This window comes from Protopterus annectens, chromosome 14.part0 (assembly GCF_019279795.1).
Source record: "Protopterus annectens isolate FY-2018-M chromosome 14.part0, PAN1.0, whole genome shotgun sequence".
In the NCBI taxonomy this organism is placed as follows: domain Eukaryota; kingdom Metazoa; phylum Chordata; order Ceratodontiformes; family Protopteridae; genus Protopterus; species Protopterus annectens.
The window spans coordinates 924,321,531-924,341,112 of record NC_056748.1 but is presented as its reverse complement, the minus strand read 5'-3'; the positions used below and the strand labels follow the sequence as shown (position 1 = coordinate 924,341,112).

The following is a 19,582-nucleotide window of genomic DNA, read 5'->3' as shown; positions in this document are numbered from 1 at the left end:
TATCAGCCCAATAACTGCCCAGCCCTTAACTCACTCCTCCAAACCTACACACCCACTAGGTTCCTCCTGTCAGAAGACAAACAACTAGTAACCCTACACAGGTCAGATAAAAGGGCCAGACATTCTCCTACACTGTAGCTAAACTTAGGAATGCCCTTCCAGCAAACATCAGATTAATAACAGGGCATAAGAATTTTAAACTCACACTAAAAAAACACTACCAAAATACTAGCATCTGCCTGTTCTAAAAAAACTTAGCAAACCTGCTTTACAAACTACCTCACCCTATGTTACCCACCCCTTTAACTCCCTACACTTTCCACCTTCCTCCTACTCTGATGTATGAACTTCAGATAACTTCTACATTATGTGTTTTCCCCTTCTCAAAACAGTAACTTCTACACTATGTTTTCCCCTTCTCAAAAGCTCTCCTGCAAGTCTACCTAAAAGATCATTGTAGACATTTCTAAATACTGTAACTCACATTATAATCTGTACTATCAGCCTACCATAGGAATTGTAATTATAGATAAACAAACTGAACTAAACTAGTGTATTCCTGGATAGCAATCTGTACTAGGAATCAACAGTGACTACCTACAGTCAACAGCACTACTTTTCTTACTGTAAGCTATACACTAACACATATATGAAATGCTCACTGTACCTATATACTGTCAAATTTTGTACTCTGCACAAGTTTCTCTGTAATTTTCACTGTATTTTATATTTTTATAATTTATTTTTAACTTGTGAATCTTGTTAAATTTTGTTACTTTGTGGAGCTTTTCTACCCAGGCCTCCCCTGAAAATGGGTTCATGACCCAGTTGGACTTTCCCAGTCAACAAATGCCAATTAAATAAAGAAATATTGGTCAAGAGAAAGGACAGTGGCCAACTTAAGTAAGTGGCCCTTAGAATAGAAGGACTAATCATTTGAAGGGGTATGTCACAGCCACTTTCCATCAAAAGGCAGGCAAGTATTTGATTAGTTGAAGTTAATACACAGCAAGGTTTTTCATGTTAAATTTGTTTATATTGTATCATGACAAAGTTCTTAGTAAAAACATTTGTGACAGACATTTGAGTTTCAGACTTCATACCTTCAGAAATGCATTGTAAAGCAAAACCTATTACACTAACAACTTTCTAAGTTTATTAGCGCAATATGTAAAAATTGTCCCTGTTTTTGGGACATTGCTTCACCATTCTTTTTTGGTCTTGGTTTAGATTTCTTGTGCTGAGGTCGAGATGCAAAAGCACAACCTTAGGAGAGGCAGTTCTAATCCTGCGTGTGACAGTTTATAAATATATTTAAACGTTCTATGAATTCTCATTTTAGGACTACCAATGCAGGAAATCATTATTTTATTTTTTTTATTTTTATTTTACATTTGTTTACCGGCAAAGTCCGACTGGACACAGGTCCTTTTTCAGCGGAGGCCCGGGGAGAAAAGCTCCACATAATACATAATATTTACATAACATCATAAATCCATGACAGTATACAGCATTATGGTCCAGTTTTTGCTTCAAAATATAAGTAAATTTAAGATCCAATATTACATAGTATTGTACATAGAAGATGAGGTAGAAACACAATAGTACATGGAAAAATGAACAGTGTGCATGTTTTCTGGTAGGTTATGCAATTAGTATTAAGTAACTAAGCTTAAACTGCAGAGAGGTAGCTTACTTTGAAAAGTTCTGAGACAAGGGAGTTCGCGTAGGTAGTAGTGTGACTTTTGCCTTTTTTGTTGTATCTTTCGGCTTTTCCCGGTTAGGGGTCGCCACAGCGAAACTCCGGTCCGCTATGATAGGCAGTATATTTTTACATGCCGAGTTGCCGGCCCTGACGCACAACCTTCAACGAAGGTACGCCCATTCACGCATGTCTCCACACAGAAAACGTTCTAGCTGAGAATCGAACAGGACAACGTCTTACTGTGAGGCGACAACGCTACAGCAGCACGACTTTTGCGAATTGGAATTGATAGCTATAACATTTACAGTGCATGACATACTTGATAGCTATAACATTTACAGTGCATGACATACTTGACTGCAAGTTCCTGTTTGAACGAGACAAGTAGTTATAACACAGACTCTGGCTATCTCTCCATCTGCTTCCGTCACCCTAGCCATTTCTAAAAATTCGCTAATACAATGCCTCTTGCCTTCAGAATCAGGTGCAAATGCCGTAAATCATGGACACTTTTAAAAATATTAGTACTACTAACTTGAAAAGTTGCCAGAATAAGATAATGAAAATTAGCATACACTATCTCAAGTAAAAGGATTGTGTAGCTGTAACGTTTGGTATTATTTATTACGTACAAACCACCACCTTTTCGCCCCCAAATTGCCAGTATAAAGGAATATTGGGAGGGACAGAACAAACAAATTAAGGCTGACAGTCAGGGACATTTCAGGGTTATGCAGCATATTTTGGTCCGTTGCAAAAAAACACGGCTAACAATGCAAATATGCCGAGCATACTATCACACAAACGTGTATTAGTAGACTTCAAAGTACACCTGGATGTCAAACACAGAGCTCGATTGCACGCCATCCACAACATGGCTATCTCCGCGCTGTGCGTACCCACAATTTCCGTGTATTCCTGTCTCTTTAATTTAGCAGTCCTGAGGTAGTGCCACGTTCTGTATTTTACTGGAGCTTTACAGGTGGCAGAGATGTTTTTATTGACGTAAAGCGCCTGCAGGTAAGTCATGTTAGCAGTTGGCTCTTGTGAGAAGTTATGGCTCTTTATTAGTGTGGTGTATGCAGTTCCTGTAGGCTTGCCAACAACTAACTCAGTGGTTTACCCGTGGTGTAAATATTGATGGAAGAAGGAAGTGAACACCGTTACAAAAGGAAATGTGTACTTCTACTCTTATTTCTAAAGTGTATAATGACGTTTATAAAGCTAACAGTATACAAGAGCTATTTTGCTACAAGGAAGTTAGTGATAGGTGATAAGAAAATGACTGAGCTGTACTGAAGCACTTTTTAAGGAACAAAGGAAAATAAATAAAATACGCAGACCGCTGAATGGGGAAACTGATGTTGGGACAGATTAAGTAAAAGTTAATGCATACCTCTCCACTGTATAGATTTTTGGTGTGTTCCTCATAAAATGTGTAGTTCTCTGTCAGATCATTGGGATAATCTGAGGACTGAAGTCACTAAATAATGACGTGCACTTGAGTTTCGGAGTTCAAATCCTTCAGAAAATGTATGTTAAAACGAATCCTGCTATTCTGGCAACTTTCTAAGTTTATAAGAGCAGTGTTTAAAATATGGCCCAATGTTTGGGCCTTTGTTCCCCAGTGTTGGGTTTTGTCCAGATTTCCTACATTAAGGTGTTGAGAGGTGTGAATTTATACACTGCCTGCATACATGCTGGTGGCTGGAAAGACTCATCTTGACCATAGATCTGAATTATGCCTGTCAAATTCTTTGCTTAAGAATTCTGGATAAATTAAAAAAAAAATAATGAGGGGTAGGTGAACAAAGACCCAAAATAATGGACATTTTTTTAAATATTCTTCTGATTCCCTTGAAAAATAACAGAACAATAGATGTTGCATCAGCATGCAGCTTATGAACAACAGGAAATAAGAAACTGAACATCTGTCATTATTGACTGACTGCAACACTCCAATCATGTTATACCGGAAAAAATTGAATTTTTAAGAGAAAAAGAGCAAAAATATGAGGCAAAATCAGGAACAATTAATTGTGCCCTCAACTGTCCCCATTTCACAGAAGGTCCCTGATTTTGCCTCATATTTTTGTTCTGTTTCTTATAAAATTTGTGGTTTTCTGTCAAACATTTAAATGTTGACAGTCCTTTCAATTTCAGACTTCAGATCCTTCAAAAAATGCATGCTAAGGAACATGTGTCATTTTATTAATTTTTAAATACATCAAAGCATTAGTTTAAAATTGTCCCTGATTTGGGGCCTTTAGCTCCTCCCTTTTTATTATGAGAACAGAGAAGTGCCACCCAGATTGAGGAGTAAGTTGGTAGAGCTGCTTGTACTTCACTGCAGTATTCATTGTTTTATTAACATGGAAGTATCTGTATGTGTTAGTTGAGGAAGGGAACAATCACCAGTACCATTACCAGGTCTGCACACAAGAATTTTGTCTATGTACACCACTCTTCTAGACTAACCCCCAGTCATTTCACAAAGAGCAGTAAAACCATAATTATTTATCTGGTGTATACACTAAAGTTAGAATTAAAGATGCTAAAAATTCAATCAAAATTATTACATGAGAATTATGTGCTTTATTAATTAAACAGTGTTGTCCTGGAGTCAGCTTTTGTTGCTGCATTTGTATCCTTTTCATAGCTACTTACTAGGCTACTTACTTCTCTTTAAGTATATTAAGAAGCCTATCCTTACATTCCCTTGGAGATTCTAGTCCTTATGTTTGACATGTGACTAACCCAGAGATGGGACATACATGTCTCATCTGTCCATGAGTCTCAGGGGTGCTACACCATGAGTAAATTTGTGGCTACCTATCCATTTTTTATGAATTACATTTGAACAGAGCAAGAGAAGTACTTTGCTTTACGTGGGGTGGAAGACCATTCCATTGAAGCAATATTTATTTATTGACATTTGTTAACCGGGTTAATCCAGCTGGGCCAGGAGCCCATTTTCAGTGGAGACCCAAGGAGAAAAGCTCCAGTTAGTTTACAGTATATAAAAAATGTACACTGCAAGATAGAAATTTCTATACTGTTGTCTGCGATGTTTGCAGATGACATTGTGATCTGTAGTGAGAGTAGGGAACAAGTGGAGGAGACCCTGGAGAGGTAGAGATATGCTCTAGAGAGAAGAGGAATGAAGGTCAGCAGGACTAAGACAGAATATACGTGTGTGAATGAGAGGGAGGATAGAGGAATGGTGAGGATGCAGGGGGTAGAGGTGGCGAAGGTGGATGAGTTTAAGTACTTGGGATCAACAGTTCAGAGTAACGGTGAGTGTGGAAGAGAGGTGAAGAAGAGAGTACAGGCAGGATGGAGTGGGTGTAGAAGTGTCAGGAGTATAATGTGTAAGAACCTTAAGTGTGTATCACTGAAATATTCCATCAAATCAGGTAATCCTAAACCTCCTTGTTCTGTTGGCAGGATCAATTTATCCCACTTGACTCTTTTAAAATCCTTCACCCCATTATTAATTACTATCCACAACTTCTTTGGCTGCTAAAAATAATATGCATGACCTGTGTATAAAAATAAATGGACTAAAAACATTTTTTGCTGCTTGTATCTTGCTATCCATATCCATTGGCAAGAACTTCCAGTTTCTCATTTTTTGTATTAGCTTTTATTTAGTCACTTCTCACATATCCTTAGCTACCCTAACCAAATCCTTTTTAACCCATACCCCTAAATACTTGATTTTATCATGACCCATAAATATGGATATTGCTGAACCAATGTGTGTGTGTGTGTGTGTGTGTGTGTGTGTGTGTGTGTGTGTGTGTGTGTGTGTGTGTGTGTACACAGTTTACTGATGTAGCATTTGTTCTATTTTCATTAATTTTGTATCCCAAAAACTTGAACTGCCTCAGAACGTTACACAACACTGAAAAATCCTTTTCTGGTTCCTTTGGGTGCAAAATACTATCTGCAAATAAAGCCAACTTTTCTTGAATACCATACCAATTGTATATTTGAATTTCTGAGTCCCTTATTCTTATGGTTCTAAATGTAATGCAAATAAAAAAGGATTAAGCAGGCACCCCTGCCTGATTCCTCTGTTCAGACACAACTTAACTGAAAGGAAACCTCCTGTTTTGATTTTTTTTGCCTTCGATACCTTCTATATCCTTTTTATCAACATTAATCTTGTATCAGGAAATGCAAGTAGTCAGAACATTTTTTTTTAATTTCACTTGTTAATTCAGCCTTCTTACCTGCTCTCAGTCAAGCTTTGCATTCCACTGGTAGCAAGAATACTGCTAGACAGTATTGTATTATCAGGAGAAATTGTAGGGTCTCACTCTTCTTTTAACTTTACCTATATACTGGTATGCAGGGGTAACTAGTAGTCTTGGGACCCTCACTAAAGTTTAACTTACTAATATTTACAACTGTGAGTAGTTCCTTCTTCCTTGAGGCAAGGGATGGCAAAGGTTTAGTCACTGCTTTTAAAAACGTTTCTTAAAATAAGGTAGCCTAAGACTTAGAGGTACTACACTGAATACATTTTTGAAAAGAACAAGTGCTCAGGAAATTGAGGACATCTATGTTTTTTAAACAGTCTTTGTAACCCCTGAAGGTGTATTTCAGACCAGTACTTTCATTTGGCCTACATGGCCTCCTTTCAGAGAGTAACAATACTGAAGAACCACTCGTCGTGTGCTACTGGCATCCCTGTTATATGTGGTCGTCCACTTAGTGGACTGGGTTTCTCTCTTACCATAAGTGCAGTTTGTGTTAGACCCTATAAGATTGGTGGGCTTGACTATCAATGCCAAGAGGTGTAAGCTGAGATTGTAGAAGCCAAATATCTGGAATACTTCATGGGAAGAGGGATGGTAAAATCACAACTCTTAAGAAAGGGACATAAAAATGGACTAAACCCACGACTAACAGATGAGGGCTTCTCTTAGACTACCTCATTATTACAGAAACTTTGTATATAATTTTGCAACTATTACCTGTCCTTTGACAAATTTCACCAAATGAAAAGCTGCAGTGGCCTCTTATGGTAGATAGAGCATTTAAGAAACTGAAAAAAAGAATGTTTTGAATCGGTCAGTAACTCCATATTGTATTAAGGAATCTGTCATGCCTACAGATGCATCAGGGGTATGTTTGGGAGCAGCATTGTCAAAAGTTATTCAAGTTAGGGAGCACACTGTGTGATGTATCAGTCAAAAATGAAATCATGCAGATTTGATGTATTGAGGCATAAAGAGGGAACTGCTAAGTACACCATTTGTTCATTAAAATATTACACGATGGATAAGTACTTCAACTTGGTGATTGCTTATGTCCATTGCAATGGCTGAATAAACAGAAAGATGGTGATACAGAATTATGCTGCTGGGTACTTTGTCTAACCTTTCCACTACACTACTTCTGTTAGGCCTGGATTAGCTAATAGAAGTGCTGATGTATTGTCTGGGTTTTTCAGCATGTCACAAAGAGACTAAAACCATGTAGTTTTGGTCTGGAAAGAGGTAGTTGTAACATCTTGCTTGTAGTAATCGGAGCATTTGTGAACTTGTGAAGTGACCTGTGTTTTAAAATTCTGTGAAGTTAATTTAATGATATGTAAAACTAGGCTGTGTAACAAAAGCAAATGTAGAAGTTGGTCCCTCATTTGAAGGTTCACTGTGTATGACAGAGTAGGAGCTTTACTTGAAGATCATTCCTGGCAGTGGATGTCCCATTTAGTGAGTATATATACCGCCACTCAGGAAAAGACTCCTCATCCAAATAAAACAAACTTCGTCCCTGTCCATATTCAGGGCCAACTTAGTTCTGTGTATGGGAAACAGAAAATCTACCCGAGGACTCTTCCCAGTACTATTAATAGACAGAGGCAACTCCTAAATGATTTATCCCATGCATGCGGCCCCTCAAATTACCTGTGGTTTCTTTTTCTTCTTTTTTCATCTTTTCCAGGTCAGGGGTCACCACAGCGGATCATCTGTCCGTTCATGATCGACAGTAGAGTTTTATGGTGTCGAGTTGCCAGCTCAGCACCCAACCTTCCATGGAAGGCACACACACTCACGCCTAGGGCCAATTTAGTGTGTCCAATCCACCTACAGCATGTCTTTGGGATGTGGGAGGAAACCGGAGCACCTGGAGGAAACCCACATGACCACAGGGAGGACATGCAGACTCCGCACAGAAGGCACCCCAGCCGAGGATCGAACCAGAGAACCTGTGAGGTGACAACTCTAACTGCTGCACCACCGTCGCCACCCAAATTGCCTATGGTATGATCCCAGTTATTCTCATGAGGGTAGATTATATAATTATCAACCAAAGGATGGGTAAGACCAGTCTGTTACCAAAAGGGATAGGTTATTTTGAGTACAAAAAGGGAAATTGGCTAGGCGTATAATTGCTTGAAAGGGCAGCTAGCTTAGTACTTACCTATGAACCTATTTGGTGGATTTAGCTTGAGGAAGTTCAGTCAAAGTCGTTTGGTTGAGATGAAGGCAAGCCCTGGCAAAGCCTGCAGCCGTGATCACTTATTTGCAGCCTTTTGCTGGTGGAGCTGTATGTGACATAACCTGTATGATGGAGATTAAAAGTCTATGCATAGTGTGTATGCATGCTGTATGGAGGCTTGTTGTACAAAGTTGAGTGGTCTACTGCTTTTTATCCTGTTCTGTAAATTAAACTTTTTTTTGTATATATTTCAGCTTCAAGAGGTTTATATTAGTGCCTGTCTAACTCCGATAAGGAAAGCTTACAATTTTTTAAGCGTTGGAGGAATTTTTTTTTGATTTAGAAGTAATATTGCAGTTTGCTTTAACACAGTGTGTTGGATTGCGCTTGCTGGTGGTACACTTTTATTTTTTTCCCCTTTTCGCCATTGTAATGCAGCTGTGGAGCTGGTAGGGGGTGTGCAGGGGAGGAATTTTTTTTTTTTTGAGTTATGTTGGGTTTAGACAAAGAGTGTGTTAGATCACTTTTTCAATTACTTATCTGTAGATATTGTATATTAGGATCATATGACAGACACGTATATATGTTTTTACAAATGTATCCATATATACATAAGTATACAAGTATATAGGTAATGTGTATACATTTGCCATGGTTCCCAGATAAAAAGTACAATAAAAACACATTACCTTATAGGGTGAAGGGATCACAACCAGTCAGCTATATCCTTGGCTGTTTATGTAATGGGGAATAGCTGTTACAGTTCCTATAAAGCCATCACGTTTGCATTAAAAATTTACACAATGCAGGCTCTCACATACACACACACACACACACACACACACACACACACACACACACACACACACACACACACACACACACACACACGCAGCCCCCTGAACCCTAGTCCACCTAAAACACTCCCCAACACCAAATTTGCAGTCTGCTTTAATCGAAAGTAAATAAACAATAAATAGAAATATGGGCCTAATATCTCATTCACTACAATATAAAAAACTAAGAAAGTAACATTACACACTGGTCACACAACCCTTTCCCCAAAAGTACTACCCATCTAAATCAATCCCCTAGAAACAAAAAATTTGTTCTTGTTAGAATGATAAAAGTTAACTGAATAAAAATTCTAACCAGAACTAGCTAAAACACCATAATTTCCATAATGGGTCCAGTCCTAACTAATTACGTAAATATGAGCTGTCACAAAAAAAATTCTAATACAAAGCCATTCATAAGTCTGTTAATCCTTAAAGAAACCAACCAAATATGTGAGAGTTGTAAATACACAACTCCTTGGAAGTAAAAGTCTTGCTTACAAATGAGGTGATGCCGCTCACCACACAGACAGATCTTCTTGTCCTGAGGCACTTAAAAGAAACGTTCCCAAACCTCAAAGACCTCCTAAGCTATCTGTAACAACATTTTTCCTCGGCAATCACTAAACCACACACCAAAAGCAACACCAAACAGTAGACAAAAGCCTGCACTCAATGGTCTCCCAAGAACTAAGCCCAAAAAGGCAAGCAGCCACTTTATGTAATGCTCTTGTCATTGAGAATTCCATTGTGCAGCACAGAGATGCTCTACTCATCAGGTTAGACAAGGAGAAGATGGTTGTTAATTTCCTATCTGGAGCAAATTATCACACATTCAGGTCACTACACCAATGTGATTCTACTGTAGTCCATGTGGGTGTGAATGACTTGAGGTGTACCTCACTGGATTCGTAGGTTCATAGATTAGTACTAAGCTAACTGCCCTTGCAAGCCATTTTAAGCCTAACCAATTATCCCTTGTGAGACTCAAACCCTACACCTTCTTCTTGTAAGGCAAACACCTTAACCATTAGGTCACCCTCCCAACCCCAATGAAAAGAGTCTTTATGGATCTCTCTGATTATTTGTCACAGACAGGTACCAGCATTGCGCTGAGCAGCATTCTACCTTCACCAAGGATGATGCCACACTATGTTCGTAAAATAACTGATTTTAATAATTTGCTTAGTTCCCGGTGTCACTCCAGTGGGATAACATTTGTGTCACCATGGGAGGACATGATTAATAGATTATATTGTTTTGCCAAAGATGTTCTGCCCCTCTCCCCAGTACACTTTCAGATATTGGCTAAAACGTTCTCCACCCCCTTAGAGTCTTTTAGACAATGACAAAACTGTAACATAGCAAAAACGACTCAAGGCAACCTTAAGGTGTTATGCTTAGTGCTAGGAGCCTAAACAAAAAAAACACCACACCCTACCATAACCATTTATTTGCAGCCTTTTGCTGGTGAGGCTGTATGTGACATAACTTGTTTGATGGAGATACCTTTAAAAGTCTTTGGACCTGGTTTAAGGTACTGTATATAGTGTGTATGCATACTGTATGGAGGCTTGTTGTAGAAAGTTTTTATCCTGTTCTGTAAATAAAGCTGTGTTTTTTATATATATTTCAGCTTCCAGAGGCTTGTAAAACTTTTATATGTTACTTTCAATTGATCTATTTAGGGTGTCGGACCCTGTATCGAATGTACAGTGTCCCGATATGCAGTATTACAGCGGGTGTGGGGGAGTTCAGGGGGACTTTCCCTCCTGCAAAAAGTACTTACCATTGGTTTACTCCACTCAGAAGTAATCCCCTGAGCATGTGGAAAACATGTCATTCTGCATGTGTTTGATGTTCAGATGTTGATCTGTAGGGTGGCAGGACACTGTACGTTTGATACAGTGTCCTGCACGTATACAGACTATCAATTCATTTAAACATAAATGACTGTAAATTGGGACCTATCATAGATTCCCCCCATGACACCAACATCTGAGCCCTCCTCACTCTGGGGAATGTAGACATCTGTGCCATTACCAAGAGTTGTAGAAGGTACAAGATTACAATGCCTTCCACACATTTAAACCAACAGTAGCACAGAGAGGGACTGCAGGTGGAGGTGTCTAGATTTACATTAGCAACAAATATACCTCTAGGTTGGTTAAACAGGATGACGCCATGGAGTTTATCCATGTCACCACAGCTAAGGTCCCTTATCATATCCTAGCTATCTGTAGGTCACCATTTACTCCCTAGAGTCTCGCAACTCTTTACTAGACCTGTTAGAGGTACTCGCCATCCAACTAAATGCCCTGTTCATTGGTAACTTTAACTTTACCCTTTTACAGACTGGGAAACTTACATTGCCTCAAACTCACAGGCACAACTTTACCCTTTTACAGACTGGGAAACTTACATTGCCTCAAACTCACAGGCACAAAGCTTCCTGGACTTTATTAACATGAACACCCTTGACCAGAAAGTGTGAGATCCAACCAGGGGATCAAACATATTGGAAATAGTACTCACCAACATGGGAGAGCATTGTACCCCTCCCCTATGTCTCATCTTCTTTAGTGAGGTTGGATCACAAAACTCTCTCTTTTAAAATAAAAAAAAAAAAATCAACTCTGAAATCCCCAACTAAACCTGTAACATTTAGGAACTATTCTAAGGCAAACCAATTTTTATTAAGCGATAGTTTGTTAGAATTCGGATCCACTTAACCCTGACACCACTGTAGAATTATTCACAGAAACCACATGTAAATGGCTGCATAGAGACTGTCATACCTACCAGAAGTAAGCCCAAAACAAACACCAAGAATAAACCCCACTGGTATTATCATCACTTCAATAGGGTATATAACAAAAGAAAAAAAAGTTGTGGCTTAAATCAGAAAGAGTGACTCCAGTGAAGACGCGCTCTCCTACTCAACTAAACAAGAAACTGAGATGTCCAAGTCCAACAAGGCAAACTTTGAGGTCAGGATAGCCTGTCTGGCTAAGGACAATCACAAGGCCTTCTTCAGCTATGTCTGGACCCTTAAAGGTAACACACAAAAATGCGCTGAACTGATGGTAAATGGAACCACAGTGTCTGATCAGGGAGACATAATGAATCTGCTGGCTGATAAATTCAGCTCTAAACCCCTCACCCCGGCTACCTCCTGTGAAATCCCTTCTAGCATACTCCTGCTATCTTTTAGTAGGTATCAGGTTCTGAAGATGCTCAGTAAAGCCAAAAACACTGCCTCAGTGGGCACTGACTATGTGTGGTTACCTACTAAATAGTCTAAAACATGACCTATCAGGACCAGTTAAGGCACTCTTCAACTACAGGCCAAAGACAAGTTGTGTACCAAGTGAATGGAAGACTGCAGTGGTTATCCATCTTCATAATGATGAACCATCAGCTGAATCCAGAAACTACAGATCCAACAGTCTGACAAGTCTAATATGTAAAGCCGTGGAATGAATTATCATGGAAATGATCAACAAGGGCATTGGCAACCTACAAACACTGGACCCATCCCAGTTTGGCTTTGTTAAAAGAAGGTTGTGCCAATTTAACCTGGTTGATTTCTTCAAGAGGGTCACCAAGGCAGGGGATGCTGGTAAAGCACTGTGTACTGTATACCTTGTCCTGGCCAAATCATTTGATATAATACCTCCACTCAGGCATTGGTGGCAGAATCTCTGAAGTAGGCATAAATCCTTACGTAACTTGCTGGATTGCCTGCTGGCTCACAGATAAGACCCAAGAAATCAGGATAGACAAGACCACCTCCACCAAGAGACTGGTCCACAGTGGAATATCTCAGGGCCCCATGCTGGTCCTGTACCAGTTTGGTATCTCTTTCTTGGAAGTCAAGGTTAATGTCAAAGGCTTTTGGCTCACCAAGTTTGCAGATGACTGTAAATTGGGAGCTGTAATAGATCCCCCCCCACAACACCAACATTTTGCAAGAGAGTTTAACACAGACAAATGATTGGTGTCAAAACAATGACTTAAAACTCCATGCCAATAAGTGAACTATAATGCTGTTTGGGAAATTGTCCACCTAAATTAAGTGCTCCATTGTTAAAACACCCCTAAGAGTCGACCTGGTAGTTAATGATCTGGGAGCATTTGAAGACCGTAATCTAGCCTCTAACTAACATGTATACCAAAGCTACTAAGGAAATCATTGTGTCACCCAACTTCTAGTTAAGGGTATGGCATTCAGGTCCAAGGAAGTTATACCACTCTGCTCAGCCCATATTAGACCCATCACTGAGTGCATTTCCCCTTTTAGAATGTACCTAACCAGGCACTTGGCAAGAGATGGAATGCCAGCAAAGTTTCCAACAGGAGAATCCAGGGCATGAATACCCTGCCTTACACAGAACACCTAAAGGCCTTAACTCTGTACTGAATCTCCTATAGTTTACTGAGAGGTGATCTATACCTGGCTTATGAGGTATCATCAGATACAGCCCTGCTTGATCTTTTGCACAGGTGCAAAACAAATAGCACTAGAAACAGTAGATCCAAGGATGTGAACTTTGCTTGTGATATAACAGAAAATGCTGGAGAGACAGATATGTGACTAAAAGGATCCTTGCATTATGGAATGAGCTCCCCATTCATGTGAAGCAGAGTTCATCCCTGTCCCAATTTAAATAAAACCTTGACCATTCGCCTCCAGGTCTGGCTTCCATGTCTCTGAAGGACAGAGGCATTGGTATGTAAAATATTCTCCTATTAATACCCCCCAAAACCCTTATCTACCTCCTAAGTATCATACCCCCTCCTAATAGATGCCCAAGGTACTCGGGAACAAAATTGGGTTGGGATGTGCAGCTAGATTTATAGATGTCCTCATGGTGATTAGCATAATATGAACATATTCATCTTGTGTAAACCTATGCAAATAATCTAAAAACTTGTTGATCTACTGTTAACGTAGCCTGTTGAAGATCGTGGGGAACCACAAATGTCAAAACAGAGGAAAAAAATAATATAAACTAAATACACTAAAGTCTGATCTCTGTGATGCATAAAAAGTGACGGATTGTGAGGTTTTGTGTGTGGTTTTAAGACACTGCATAAATGCAAGTATTCTTTTTGGATTCATATTTCTGATTGATTGTTTTAAATTATAACAAAGACAAATTTGTTTGGCATGTTTGTTAATTTGAGTAGTCTTAAACATTTTCCAGCAAATTTACTAACCATAGTAGCAAAATTACTCATTTCAGTCATAAAAGACCACTCAAACCGCTGTCATTATCCACCACTGCCTATACCCATCAATTACTGACATTTCTCTTAACACTGTTCACCTTGTACATCTGATTGTAAACTGTTCATATTGCTTTATGCAAATGCACACTAGACCTGCAAAGCTAGACTAATGATTACGTAACTTGATTGTGACAGCTATTTCATCGGCAGACAGTCCCCGTACCCAGCATTTACATCCACATTGTACACCTCAGATTTTTGTTTGTGGTAAAAAATAATAATGGCCATAGTAAAGTATTTGAAGATTTATTTCACACAGTAAAGTATTCTGGTTTCATACAAATGCACTTCAGTCCTGCAAAACCAGATTAATGTTTACAGATGACCATGCTTTCAGCCACAAATGGCCCCTCCACTCAGCAGTTATATTCACTTTCTTGGCTGTGTATACCTTGGACATCTGATTGTAATAAAATAATGACCAAACTAATGTATTACAGCTTTGTTTCACACAGTGCCAGAGTAAAATATTCCATCTTGCTTCTCTCTCTCTCTCTCTCTCTCACTCACAGACACACACATACACACTAGCATCATATCACACTAGTCCTGCAAAGCCAGACTAATATACAAATGACAGTATTCATTTTCATCTATAAACAGACCCTTTACTGATTAATTGTAGGTACTTTGTTGTCTGTGTACATCTTAAATGTATGACTATCAAAACAAAATAATGGCCACAAATTAGTGCATTTTAAGTCTATTTAACTTTGATATGCAGTTGCTTTGAACTGTTACTTCAAAAATATTCTTAAATTAGCTGTGTAAAGCCTTCCAATATCCATACAGTGTCCATATCTGGTTGCCTAGCAAGATTGAAAAAAATATATAAAAATAAACTTGTATCACTCTAATGCAATTGTTACTGTTTTGCATAGAGACTGTCCCTTTACTGTATAGTATTTCTGAGATTTCTGTTCCTTGCAGTCCCTTGAATCAAATAGATCATAGGATGACAAGGCATATAAATCCTGTAAGTCATTGTTTACGTGCATCTGTCCTATGAGCATTATGCTGGGGTTATAGGGACACCTCAGTCCATTTATTATTATTAGTAATAGTAGTATTATCATCATTAATATTATTAATTTTTTTATTTTTTAAGTACGCTACTGCATGTCTTTATTTGAATGACTTGAATGAATAAATGTCCTGAGGCAGCCAGCTGTGGCACCTTACTTATAGCATCTCTGCCCTTTCCTTTGCTGGCCGTTGGCTACATGAATTGCCTTGTTATAATCCACCATTTTAAGTAAAATATCTTCAGCTAAAAGATTAGCCAACTCTGTTCAACACTTGGCTTTGCCACTTATCATGAAACAAGTTCCCTAGTTCTACTGCATACGTTATTTCCTGTATTACATATCAGACCCCCACTTATTCATGTGTACATACACAGTAATGCATGTGTATGTATATTCTTGTATTGATGGAAAACTGGGCATAAGTAATTAGTCGACTGCACAGCCACTCAGTTCCACAAGCCACCAAATCACATCCGATTGCAAAAGAAAACAAAATTAGTTTTCTTTACCAATCACTACACCACAGTCAACATCCACTCACACTCCTTTGCAGATACAAACACACCATACCAATTAATGTTTTAAGTGTGGGGGGTGTGCTTCCATGCCTTTAACTTGCATATATTAAATCCCAGGTTGCACAGCAGCAACTAAAGTGAAAATACCACTGCAGTGCAGTACTTGAGTATCTGCATGTCAACTGTAGCAAGTTTCAGTGAACTATGCTGTTGATGAAAGACAGCAGTTACTACAGTTCTCAAAAAAACTATAATTTCAATTTACAGACTGCTAATGTATATAGAAAATGTATATGCCCATATGCATGTACAAGCATGTAAAATGTAGATGTGTTTCTGTGTTTGTGTGTGGAAGTTATAGATAAACTCACTAAACTAGGTATAAATCCCTATGTCACAAGATGGGTTGCCAACTAGCTCACTGACAGAACCCAAGCTGTGAAAGTAGCAGACTCTAAATCCAACTTCAGACCAGTTGACAAGTGGAGTACCACAGGGTTCAGTCCTGGGTCCTCTCCTGTTTGGTATCTACTTATCTGAAGTACAGGCTAACACAGAAGGTCTTTGGCTAACAAAGTTTGCAGATGAGTGCAAACTAGGAGCCATAATCAAAACTCCTAACAATGTGGACATCCTACAAAAGGCCTCACTGAGACAGATGCCTGATGTCAAAGCCATGGCCTCAAGCTGAATGCCAAAAAGTGCATTGTTATCCATTTTGGTAACTCTGTACCCATAAACTACCACATAGGCGGTAGTCTACTTAACACTTAAAGTGTGATAAGAGACCTTGGGACACAGGTGGACAGTAGTCTCTCCTTTGATGATCACATCGCCACAGTAGTCAGGAAATCCTTCTATGTGGCACACCTCATCACAAAAGGTTTCTAATCCAGAAAAAAAAGAGATCATTGTGCCCCTCTACTCATCACTCATTACACCAGTTATAGAGTACAGTGCCCCTTTAGGTATGTACCTCACAAGACATCTACAACAACTTCATAGGCCGCAGAAATATCTCGCAAAGAGGAATACAGGCCTCAAACAGATGTCCTAATCAGACCGTCTCAAAAAAACTCCAGCTTTACTCTGTCGCATATCGCCTACTCAGAGGCGATCTCTGCCTAACATACAAAGCTATGTCAAACCCAGACCTGTTGGACATGCTCCACTTAAAGAAATCCCAATCCCTCCATGCTACATGCTATAGGGACCTAAACCTTGTCACCACAATAAACAGAACATGCTGGTGGGATAGATTCCTGTCCCAGAGACTTCCCATACTCTGGAACAAACTACCTATCTATATCAAACAAAGCTCCTCATTAGCACTCTTCAAGAAAAATCCTGATGATTGGATGGGAGATAGGAAATTCACCCCGGAGATCACTTCTGTGGCTCTGCTTGACAGGGGCACAGGAAAATAATTTTCTTGGGTGGCAAAAGCCAGGGTACCGTTTGGCTAGGCGTATATAGGCCCTAGGGCCAATAGCCTAGTACCTACCTATGAACCTATTTGTGAGATAAAGTGGGTTACCATTATGTTCCTTGCTTTTGGGATATTACTAGTTCTCTTCCTACTCACTGAAGTCTGATCTGAAGAGATGTTTGTTTTAATTGGGTCAGCCATTTCTGAAACTGAAACATATTCTGCTTGAAACCTATTCAGTCAAAATCAGCAAATTCTACAAACTCCACTACTCTGTCCTTTGATATTGCAATTGAATCACGCACTGGTAGATTCAGTGGTAGTCATTGAATGTTGGTAATTTCAGACTGTTGTATTTCATGACGTGAGGGAGGAATTCTGCTTCTGTAACCATTGCTAGCCACCAGCAGTGTTTTGGGAAGTGGAGTTTCCAATGAGATGCAATCCACTGAACCATGAGGTGGTAGCCTGTGGGAAAACTATATATACATTTTTTACAGAATTACACTGTGGGGGTACTTGCTGCGGTAGCGTTGTCGCCTCACAGTAAGACGCTGTCCGGTTCGATTCTCAGCTAGAGCGTCTTCTGCGTGGAGACATGCGTGAATGGGCGTACCTTCGTTAAAGGTTGTGCATCAGGACTGGCAAGCCGGTACGTAAAAATCAATTGCAAATCATTAGCGGACCGGAGTTCTGCTGTGGCGACCCCTAACCGGGAAAAGCCGAAAGACACAAACAAAACACTGTGGGGGTACTAAGGACACTTGAGGAAGCTTGTGGTGTTGCTGACTAGTGTCTTCTTCTGCCAAGCTGAGGACTTTTTGAGGTGGTTACTGTTCTTTTTTTTTTTTTGGATGGGGGTGGGCTTGGACTTTTTAGATTGGGTTGTTCAGCTAAGAAAAACACAGAAATACATTCCTTGGATCAGTCCTTTCTATAGAGTGAGTTGAACATTGGCATTAGTTATTTGAACCTAACATGTCTTTTAGGTGAAAGCCTTGGGTTGTTTGTTTATTTTTAATGTGACCTTCTTCTTCTTCTATATGTAATCCCAGCTGTACTTGTTGCTTTCCACTAACCCAAAGACCATGCCAGTTCCTCAGGTGCTCAGTAATTTCCAGGATTTTCTTTCCTTGTCCTAACAGCATAAAACATGGCAGCACTTCCAGAATGCTATTAGGCATTTAACCTATTTACACAAGTGTGGTTTCTTTGCCACTTTGTCATGCTTTCCCACTGTTTATTTTCATGTGCCCATCTGTTATGAAGATTACTCTCTCATTTTTTTTTCTGGCTGCTTTGCCCTCTGTGTTGTCTGTCCTTCTAATGTCTTTACATGTGAATCCTCTTCTAGTTCATTTTTTACTTTCAATTAATCCCTAATTTGTAACCCCAGGCCCACCTTTCATGGCTACTTTTTTACCATTTCTATGGTTTATCTTTGTTTGTTATTCAATTCTTGGCTTCTAGACCTTTAATTTTCGTATACCTTAAAACTCCACTTTTTGCTGAGCTTTGCATTTATAGAACTCCAGCCCATCTTAGTTATTTGTTAACAGGATAAATGATTTGCTAAAAAAGAATCAGTATCTGACATGGTAAGTGTAGGAATTGCAAGTAGTTTATTGTTGTAGATATACAGAAGAATCAAACGGTGCAATATAAACTTAAAAGGCTCCATGGTAAACTGAAAACTGTTTTAGTCAGTCTTTTTTAAAACAATAAAAGCATACGAATTTACAGTTTTCCTCCATATACCTAATCAAAACAGATGAAATAAGAACTCTAAACAAAAAGACACACAAGGAATGAACTTAGAAATAAAAAAAAAAAACAGTGGAGAAAAAGGGATAAGAAATGGCACATAAAATGGAACAGGGGCCAGAAAGAAATAAAGTAAATTAAACTATTTACATTTTCCCTTCTTTTCCACTGTCGGAGATTTATGATATTAACAATGTTTTGCAGATATTTTTTTTATTTTTATAACACAAATTCACAATCGTGATCCAGGAGTCTTTTCAAAGAAAGGCAACAGTGGATTCTTCTTCCACTTTATAGTCTCTCAGTTTTAGTCACTAGTAGTTTGTGTTCTTGATCCTTTTCATCCAGTGGAGCCATAAAAATATACCCTAATAAAAATCCATCTAGATGCGTAGTAATTCTATATTCAATAATATGAATTAATTCATCCATTTATCTAATGGTTTTAAGTTGCATCCAGCTTCTGTAGCAATTACATGAACACCCGCCATCCACAGACTTTATTAGGCAAGTAGGGAATAGATTGCCAAGCTAGCTTAGTTAGGGATTTA

The 19,582-nt window shown here is 39.0% G+C and overlaps 1 protein-coding gene across 2 annotated transcripts in view; it reads left to right on the top strand.

The window, feature by feature from the left end:
- The first annotated feature begins 2,605 nt into the window (after positions 1 to 2,605).
- Positions 2,606 to 19,582, top strand: part of ENTPD7 (ectonucleoside triphosphate diphosphohydrolase 7) — a 1,330,884-nt gene continuing 1,313,907 nt past the window's right edge. For both annotated transcript variants that reach the window (XM_044056723.1, XM_044056722.1), the window contains exon 1: positions 2,606 to 2,725. The gene's annotated coding sequence lies outside the window, so the exon portion shown is untranslated. The remainder of the gene's footprint in view (positions 2,726 to 19,582) is intronic.